This window comes from Oncorhynchus kisutch, linkage group LG2, assembly GCF_002021735.2.
Source record: "Oncorhynchus kisutch isolate 150728-3 linkage group LG2, Okis_V2, whole genome shotgun sequence".
In the NCBI taxonomy this organism is placed as follows: domain Eukaryota; kingdom Metazoa; phylum Chordata; class Actinopteri; order Salmoniformes; family Salmonidae; genus Oncorhynchus; species Oncorhynchus kisutch.
Window position 1 is genome coordinate 6,150,487 of NC_034175.2, and position 10,777 is coordinate 6,161,263.

Here is a 10,777-nt window from a genome sequence, read left to right on the forward strand (position 1 = left end):
ACTATCCCTTACTCTCTCTCCTTCTCTCTATCACACCCTTACTCTCTCTCCTTCTCTCTATCACTATCCCTTACTCTCTCTATCACTATCCCTTACTCTCTCTCCTTTCTCTCTATCACCATCCCTTACTCTCCTCCTTTCTCTATCACTATCCCTTACTCTCTCTATCACTAATCCCTTACCTCTCTCCTTCTCTCTATCACTATCCCTTACTCTCTCTCCTTCTCTCTATCACTATCCCTTACTCTCTCTCCTTCTCTCTATCACCATCCCTTTACTCTCTCTTCCGTCTCTCTAATCCACCTCTCTCCTTCTCTCTATCACTATCCTTACTCTCTCTCCTTCTCTCTATCACCATCCCTTACTCTCTCTCCTTCTCTCTATCACTATCCCTTACTCTCTCTATCACTATCCCTTACTCTCTCTCCTTCTCTCTATCACTATCCCTTACTCTCTCTCCTTCTCTCTATCACTATCCCTTACTCTCTTCTCCTTCTCTCTATCACTATCCCTTACTCTCTCTCCTTCTCTCTATCACTATCCCTTACTTTCTCTCCTTATCACCATCCCTTACTCTCTATCACTATCCCTTACTCTCTCTCCTTCTCTCTATCACCATCCCTTACTCTCTCTCCTTCTCTCTATCACTATCCCTTACTCTCTCTATCACTATCCCTTACTCTCTCTCCTTCTCTCTATCACTATCCCTTACTCCTCTCTCCTTCTCTCTATCACTATCCCTTACTCTCTCTCCTTCTCTCTATCACTATCCTACTTACTCTCTCTCCTTCTCTCTATCACTATCCCTTACTCTTCTCTCCTTCTCTCTATCACCATCCCTTACTCTCTCTCCTTCTCTCTATCACCATCCACTTACTCTCTATCACTATCCCTTACTCTCTCTCCTTCTCTCTATCACTATCCCTTACTCTCTCTCTCCTTCTCTCTATCACCATCCCTTACTCTCTTCTCCTTCTCTCTATCACTATCCCTACTCTCTCTATCACTATCCCTTACTCTCTCTCCTTCTCTCTATCACTATCCCTTACTCTCTCTCCTTCTCTCTATCACTATCCCTTACTCTCTCTCCTTCTCTCTATCACTATCCTTACTCTCTCTCCTTCTCTCTATCACTATCCCTTACTCTCTCTCCTTCTCTCTATCACTATCCCTTACTCTCCTCTCTCCTTCTCTCTATCACTATCCCTTACTCTCTATCCTTCTCTCTATCACCATCCCTTACTCTCTACTTCCTTCTCTCTATCACTATCCCTTACTCTCTCTCCTTCTCTCTATCACTATCCCTTACTCTCTCTCCTTCTCTCTATCACCATCCCTTACTCTCTCTCCTTCTCTCTATCACTATCCCTTACTCTCTCTCCTTCTCTCTATCACCATCCCTTACTCTCTCTCCTTCTCTCTATCACTATCCCTTACTCTCTCTATCACTATCCCTTACTCTCTCTCCTTCTCTCTATCACCATCCCTTACTCTCTCTCCTTCTCTCTATCACTATCCCTTACTCTCTCTATCACTATCCCTTACTCTCTCTCCTTCTCTCTATCACTATCCCTTACTCTCTCTCCTTCTCTCTATCACTATCCCTTACTCTCTCTCCTTCTCTCTATCACCATCCCTTACTCTCTCTCCTTCTCTCTATCACTATCCCTTACTCTCTCTCCTTCTCTCTATCACCATCCCTTACTCTCTCTCCTTCTCTCTATCACTATCCCTTATTCTCTCTATCACTATCCCTTACTCTCTCTCCTTCTCTCTATCACTATCCCTTACTCTCTCTCCTTCTCTCTATCACTATCCCTTACTCTCTCTCCTTCTCTCTATCACTATCCCTTACTCTCTCTCCTTCTCTCTATCACCATCCCTTACTCTCTCTCCTTCTCTCTATCACTATCCCTTATTCTCTCTATCACTATCCCTTACTCTCTCTCCTTCTCTCTATCACTATCCCTTACTCTCTCCTTCTCTCTATCACTATCCCTTACTCTCTCTCCTTCTCTCTATCACTATCCCTTACTCTCTCTCCTTCTCTCTATCACCATCCCTTACTCTCTCTCCTTCTCTCTATCACCATCCCTTACTCTCTCTCCTCTCTAACACTATCCCTTACTCTCTCTCCTTCTCTCTATCACCATCCCTTACTCTCTCTCCTTCTCTCTATCACTATCCCTTAGTCTCTCTCTCCATCTTATCTCCCTGTTCTCGCTCACTGTATGTGTCCTGAGGACAGAGTGAGTGAGTGTGTGTCACATGTGGTGCTGGTGGTGGGAGGAGGGAGGTTTGTCGTTAGGCTCTGATGTATCCAGAGGAGGCTGGTGGGGGGAGCTATAGGAGGATGGCTTAATTGTAATGGCTGGAAAGGAATAAGTGGAACCGAGTCAAACGTGTGGTTTCCAAATGTTTGATGTGTTTGATATTGTTCCATCGATTCCAATACAGCCATTACAATGAGCCCATCACACCAAAGCTCCTCCCACCAGCCTCCTCTGGATTTAACCTCACACCACCATTTAGAGAGGGAAAAGAAGGACGAAAAGAGCCCTTGGGAGGGAGAGAGGAAGATGGGAGGGGAAGGAGAACTTGTAGTTGGGTCAGAGGGGAAGGTGAGAGAGAGAGAGAGAGGAAGGAGGACAGCGAGAGAAAGAGGGGAAGTTGTTGTGTTATTGGGGAAAGAGGCCGTTTATGTCTGATAAGTTGTTCTGTTTTGCCTGGCCATGCTAATGGAAATATGATTGTATGAGTCTGGGTGCAATGTAATCCATGTAATGTTTCTAGAATTTATATCATGTACTGGTACAGTGCCTTGCGAAAGTATTCGGCCCCCTTGAACTTTGCGACCTTTTGCCACATTTCAGGCTTCAAACATAAAGATATAAAAATGTATTTTTTTGTGAAGAATCAACAACAAGTGGGACACAATCATGAAGTGGAACGACATTTATTGGATATTTCAAACTTTTTTTCAAACTTTTAACAAATCAAAAATTGAAAAATTGGGCGTACAAAATTAGTCAGCCCCCTTAAGTTAATACTTTGTAGCGCCACCTTTTGCTGCGATTACAGCTGTAAGTCGCTTGGGGTATGTCTCTATCAGTTTTGCACATCGAGAGACTGAATTTTTTTCCCACACAGCTCGAGCTCAGTGAGGTTGGATGGAGAGCATTTGTGAACAGCAGTTTTTAGTTCTTTCCACAGATTCTCGATTGGATTCAGGTCTGGACTTTGACTTGGCCATTCTAACACCTGGATATGTTTATTTTTGAACCATTCCATTGTAGATTTTGCTTTATGTTTTGGATCATTGTCTTGTTGGAAGACAAATCTCCGTCCCAGTCTCAGGTCTTTTGCAGACTCCATCAGGTTTTCTTCCAGAATGGTCCTGTATTTGGCTCCATCCGTCTTCCCATCAATTTTAACCATCTTCCCTGTCCCTGCTGAAGAAAAGCAGGCCCAAACCATGATGCTGCCACCACCATGTTTGACAGTGGGGATGGTGTGGTCAGGGTAATGAGCTGTGTTGCTTTTACGCCAAACATAACGTTTTGCATTGTTGCCAAAAAGTTCAATTTTGGTTTCATCTGACCAGAGCACCTTCTTCCACATGTTTGGTGTGTCTCCCAGGTGGCTTGTGGCAAACTTTAAACAACACTTTTTATGGATATCTTTAAGAAATGGCTATCTTCTTGCCACTCTTCCATAAAGGCCAGATTTGTGCAATATACGACTGATTGTTGTCCTATGGACAGAGTCTCCCACCTCAGCTGTAGATCTCTGCAGTTCATCCAGAGTGATCATGGGCCTCTTGGCTGCATCTCTGATCAGTCTTCTCCTTGTATGAGCTGAAAGTTTAGAGGGACGGCCAGGTCTTGGTAGATTTGCAGTGGTCTGATACTCCTTCCATTTCAATATTATCGCTTGCACAGTGCTCCTTGGGATGTTTAAAGCTTGGGAAATCTTTTTGTATCCAAATCCGGCTTTAAACTTCTTCACAACAGTATCTCGGACCTGCCTGGTGTGTTCCTTGTTCTTCATGATGCTCTCTGCGCTGTTAACGGACCTCTGAGACTATCACAGTGCAGGTGCATTTATACGGAGACTTGATTACACACAGGTGGATTGTATTTATCATCATTAGTCATTTAGGTCAACATTGGATCATTCAGAGATCCTCACTGAACTTCTGGAGAGAGTTTGCTGCACTGAAAGTAAAGGGGCTGAATAATTTTGCACGCCCAATTTTTCAGTTTTTGATTTGTTAAAAAAGTTTGAAATATCCAATAAATGTCGTTCCACTTCATGATTGTGTCCCACTTGTTGTTGATTCTTCACAAAAAAATACAGTTTTATATCTTTATGTTTGAAGCCAGAAATGTGGCAAAAGGTCGCAAAGTTCAAGGGGGCCGAATACTTTCGCAAGGCACTATATGTGTAATATTTGGGGTTGGTTTTCACCTCGTAAATGTGGAATGTTTGAGTGTGATGAATGTGATTCATGTAAATGTCAATGTGGGCATGCAGTATGTGTGATGTGTGTAAAGGTCTTCGAGGAGATATATTAAACAGACTGGCCCACACCAGACAGCTCTAATAGACAGCACACATGGCAGTGGGCGGAAAGCACACATAACTCATGTCACGTGAGTAAGTCTCAAGGTCTCTGTGTGTGTATAAGAGATCCCAGTTCTCTTCTATAATTCAGTATTATTTTCTCTCTCTGTCCCTCTACTCTTACCCTCATCTCTCTCTCTCTCTACTCTTACCCTCATTCTCTCTCTCTCTCTCTTTACTCTTACCATCATCTCTCCCTCTCTCTTTACTCTACCCTCATCTCGCTCTCCCTCTCCTCTTACCCTCATCTCTCACTCACTCTACTCTTACCCTCATTCTCTCTCTCACTCTACTCTTACCCTCATTCTCTCTCTCTCTACTCTTACCCTCATTCTCTCTCTCTCTACTCTTACCCTCATTCTCTCTCTCTCTACTCTTACCCTCATTCTCTCTCTCACTCTACTCTTACCCTCATTCTCTCCCTCTCTCCTCTTACACTCATCTCTCTCACTCTACTCTTACCCTCATTCTCTCCCTCTCTCCTCTTACACTCATCTCTCTCTCACTCTACTTACCCTCATTCTCTCTCTCTCTACTCTTACCCTCATTCTCTCTCTCTCTCTCTTTACTCTTACCCTCATCTCTCTCTCCCTCTCTACTCTTACCCTCATCTCTCTCTCACTCTACTCTTACCCTCATTCTCTCTCCCTCTCTACTCTTACCCTCACCTCTCTCTCTCTCTCTACTCTTACTCTCATTCTCTCTCTCCATCTCTACCGCTACCCTACATTCTCTCTCTCTCCCTCTCTACTCTTACCCCACATTCTCTCTCTCCCTCTCTACTCCTACCCTCATTATCTCTCTCTCTTTACTCTTACCCTCATCTCTCTCTCTCTACTCTTACTCTCATTCTCTCTCTCTCTCTCTCTCTCTACTCTTACCCGCATTCTCTCTCTCTCTACTCTTACTCTCATTCTCTCTCTCTCTCTCTCTCTCTACTCTTACCCGCATTCTCTCTCTCTCTCTCTCTTTACTCTTAACCTCACTCTCTCTCCCTCTCTACTCTTACCCTCATTCTCTCTCTCTCTACTCTTACCCTCATTCTCTCTCTCTCTACTCTTACCCTCATTCTCTCTCTCTCTACTCTTACCCTCATTCTCTCTCTCTCTCTCTTTACTCTTACCCTCATTCTCTCTCTCTCTCTTTACTCTTAACCTCATTCTCGCTCTCCCTCTGCTCTTATCCTCATTCTCTCTCTCTACTCTTACCCTCATTCTCTCTCTCTACTCTTACCCTCATTCTCTCTCTCCCTCCCTCTCTACTCTTCCCTCATTCTCTCTCTTCCTCCCTTTCTACTCTTACCATACATTCTCGCTCCCTCCCTCTCTAGAAACTGAAGATCTCCTACAACGCTGTGTACTACTCCCTTCACAGAACAGCGCAAACTGGCCCTAACCAGAATAGAAAGAGGAATGGGAGGCCCCGGTGCACAACTGAGCAAGAGGACAAGTGCATTAGAGTGTCTAGTTTGAGAAACAGACGCCTCACAACTCCTCAACTGGCAGCTTCATTAAATAGTACCTGCAAAACACCAGTCTCGACATCAACAGTGAAGAGGCGTCTCCGGGATGCTGGCCTTCTAGGCAGAGTTGCAAAGAAAAAGCTGTCACACCCTGATCTGTTTCACCTGTCCTCGTTATTATCTCCACCCACTCCAGGTGTCGCTGATTTTCCCCAGTGTATTTATCACTGTGCTTCCTGTCTCTCTGGGCCAGTTCGTCTTATATGTTTCCAAGTCAACCAGCGGTTTTCCTGTTCTCCAGCTTTTTGCATCCTCCTTTTTCTAGTCCTCCCGATTTTGAACCTTGCCTGTTTCTGGACTTTATACCCACCAGCCTGACCATTCTGCCTGCCTTGACCCAGAGCCTCTCTGCCACTCTGTACCTCCTGGACTCCGATCTGGTTTTGACCTTTTTGCCTGTCCACGACCATTCTCTTGCCTACCCCTTTGGATTAATAAACATTGTAAGACTCCAACCATCTGCCTCCTCTGTCTGCATCTGGGTCTCCCCTTGTGTCATGATAGTACGAACTGGCCATGACAGACCCAGCAGACTTGGACCAGCTCCGCCACGCTGTCTCCCTGCAGGGAGCCACCATTAGGAGACATGAGGAGTTGGTACAGGACCTTCTGGAAGGGCTCAGGTCCTTGACGGAACGCCACGACCATGGGTAAAAGGCTATTATGGAGCAAATCAGGGAGTTAGCTCAGACTGTCTGCTACCTCTGGAAAAAACACAATCACCCAGGAATTTTTCCCCTATCTGTGGTGAGATTGTACAGCCTATCCCGGCTCCCAGAGAACCCCGCTTACCTCCTCCGGAGCAATATTCGGGGAATCCTGGTACCTGCTCTTCCGAGAGGAGTCGAAGCCACCAGAACTCTCTCGTGAATCTACGGACGGGTGAGTTGGATACTCCTGAGCCTATGCAGTTGGGAAGAACTAGGCTATCAGTTTAGGAGCGCTCACGGAGGATGAATAATAAATGTTGTCTGTCCTGTAGCGGGGCAGGACATTGTATAGCTGCCCTATTAGGAAACCCTTGTCTCTAGTGAGTACCAGTACTATGGTGAGTCAGACTGGGAGTTCCCTAATTCCCATCACCCGCACACCCCTTTTTGCTCTTGTGCTGTGGGGAGACCAATCTAAGTCTCTCCGAGTGCTCATTGACTCTGGGGCTGATGAAAATCTTATGGATACCATGGAGCTTGGTATTCCCACTCAGCCTCTCTCTGTGCCCATGGATGCTAGGGCACTGGATGGCCGCTCTATAGGGGAAGTCAACCATAGTACTGTGCCTGTTCAATTATGGGTTTCTGGGTTGGAGCCCATTTTGCCATTCCCACTGCCTTCAAGCAGCACAGCTTCCTCAAGTCATCTTCCTCAGGATGTTAACAAGACTGTGGATGTCTCTGCTATCCCCACAGAATACCATGACCACCTGGAAGTGTTCAGTAAGGCACATGCTACTTCCCTTCCCCCGCACCGTCCTTATGATTGTGCCATTGATCTTCTCCCAGGCACTACACCGCCTCGGGTCGGTTGTATTCTCTGTCTGGACCAGAGACCAAAGCTATGGAGGAGTACATAGAGGAGTCTCTGGCCACTGGGGCCGTCCGTCTGTCTGCATCTCCTGCCAGCGCAGGGTTTCTTTGTGGAGAAGAAGGACAAGACCCTGCGTCTGTGCATTGACTACCCGGGACTTAATGACATTACTGTCAAGAATCGTTACCCCCCTCCCTCTCCTCTCCTCTGCATTTGAACCTCTCCAGGTGGCCACCGTATTTTCCAAGTTGGACCTTCGAAATGTCTACCACCTGGTTCGGATACGCGAGGGGGATGAGTGGAAGACAGCCTTCAACACAGCCAGTGGACATTATGAGTAGCAGGTCAAGCCATTTGGACTCACCGGCGCCCCTGTTTTCCAGACTTTGGTTAACGATGTGCTCCGGGACATGCTTAACCGGTTTGTGTTCGTCTACCTTGACAACATCCAGTTTTTTTCCCGATCTGCACAAGAACATGTTCTTCATGTCAGACAGGTCCTTCAGCGCCTCCTGGAGAACCAACTCTTTGTGAAAGCCGAGTTCCGCCGCTCTACCATCACCTTTCTGGTATATGTCATTGCTGAGGGCAATGTTCGTCTTGTATGTTTCCAAGTCAACCAGTGGTTTTCCCGTTCTACAGCTTTTTGCATTCTCCTTTTTCTAGTCCTCCCGGTTTTGACCCTTGCCTGTTTCTGGACTTTGTACCCGCCAGCCATGACCCCGAGTGTGTCGGCCACTCTGTACCTCCTGGACTCTAATCGGGTTTGACCTTTTTGCCTGTCCACGACCATTTTCTTGCCTACCCCTTTGGATTAATAAACATTGTAAGACTCCAACCATCTGCATCTGGGTCTCACCTTGATAGAGGCGTCTGTTTCACAAACTAGACACTCTAATGTGCTTGTCCTCTTGCTCAGTTGTGCACCGGGGCCTCCCACTTTTTCTATTCTGGTTAGCGCCAGTTTGCGCTGTTCTGTGAAGGGAGTAGTGACAGCGTTGTACGAGATCTTCAGTTTCTTAACAATTTTTTCGCATGGAATAGCCTTCATTTCTCAGAACAAGAATAGACTGACGAGTTTCAGAAGAAAGTACTTTTTTTCTGGCCATTTTGAGCCTGTAATCAAACCCACAATGCTGATGCTCCAGATACTTTTGTTTCTTCTTTAATCAGAACAAATGTTTTCAGTGGTGCTAACATAATTGCAAAAGGGTTTTATAATGATAAATTAGCCTTTTAAAATGATAAACTTGGATTAGCTAACACAACGTGCCATTGGAACACAGGAGTGATGGTTGCTGATAATGGGCCTCTGTACGCCTATGTAGATATTCCATAAAACAATCTGCCGTTTCCAGCTGCAATAATTATTTACAACATTAACAATGTCTACACTGTATTTCTGATCAATTTGATGCTATTTTAATGGACAATAAAAATTGCCTTTCTATCAAAAACAAGGACATTTCTAAGTGACCCCAAACTTTAGAATGGTAGTGCATATACTATAGATGTTTTGAAATCACAGAGAGTTCAGTGAACATTGTGTAGAAATGTCTCTGTAGACTTACTCTGAATTTGAGATGGTCTGTGTTGGTGCCAGGGAGGTAGAAATACAGTGTTTGAGTAATATAGAATGTTGGCTCCCTCACTCAGTTCAGTGTGTGTACGTGTGTGTACGTGTGTGTGCCTCTTTCATCACGTCATGAATCAGCCCTGGATGCAGAGCAGGATCAGGATATTAACTCTGCACCAAGATAGGAACAGGTAATGACTCACTGTAACAGAGAGAGGGAGGAGCAGAGAGAGAGGTAGAGGGAGGGAGAAGGTGGGGAAGAGAGAAGGAGTGATTGAAGGAGGAGGAAGAAAGGAGGAAAGGAGGAAGAAAGAAACTAAGTGGTAGAATATAGAGATTTGGGAAAAGAGGTAATAATTGAATGAGAGAGAGAGAAGGAAAAAGAGTGAATGTGAGAAAAAAGAAGGGACGAGAGAGAAAAAAACGGGAGGGGGAGGGGCAGACTTTTCATACCGGGTTTGGCGACATTCCAGCCTGTCTGGCTGTGATTCTGACACTCTTCTGTGGTTTTAGGCTCACCTCCATGCAGGCTGCAGGACCCCACAGCTGCCCTACCACTGCCTGACTCCAACTACAACCTCCTTGTAAGCCCAGAGATATTTCTGACCTAGAGAAACTGGGGCCTACATATAGGCAATAGGAATTGTTCCTGGTCAGGTCACATGGTAAGAAAAACAAACTACACATGAAACCAGGATGTCTCTATCTACCCATGTTGGAGAGTATGGCTAGCAGTGTATAACTACAAACAGGATTGCATGACCCGTCGCTAACCTTAAATAACGATCAAATAGCTCACATGCTTCTTTCTGGCATGACCATCTAGTGATACTAGATGGTCTGTGAGGGACAGATTTCTCAGGCCTGCACCAGTGGAATGCTATGTATGGAAACACTGCATTACTTTCCTAATGGATGTGGGGAGGGCCTGGAAAGTTTCCATAAGGGACAATAGGCAATCCCATGACCACACCCCAAGGATCCCCATGACCACACCCTCTGGTTCATGGATTAGCCCTAAGAGTGGTGGGTTACACAACACTTTACAACACAACAGAACACTACAATGTATAACACAACAGCATACATTATCATCCCGCCACATACTACTATATAAAATAACACAAGTTAAAGTGCTTGTTGACTTGTCACACTGGATTCTTGGAAGATTAGCCCTATTGTGGGCTAAAAGAGAATCAAACTACCTAGCCCCTAGTGTGTGACAGACAGCAAAGAGCACATCAGTGATAATAGAACAAGGAACTACTATAAGGTGTACAACGCATCCTTGTACCAGCTGTAAAACACACCCGAGAGCACGATAGCTAAGACGCTGGAAGGTGAGGTCAAAAGGTGTGTGTGTGTATTGGTTCTTCTTGTGGGGATCTAAAATCCCCCACAAGGACAGTAAAACAAGGAAAGGTCTACCTTATGGGGACAAAGGCTATTTTAAGCTTATGAGTTAGGTTTAGGGTTTGGGTAAGGGGTTAGTGGTTAGGTTTAGGAGTTAGGTTTGGGTAAGGGGTTAG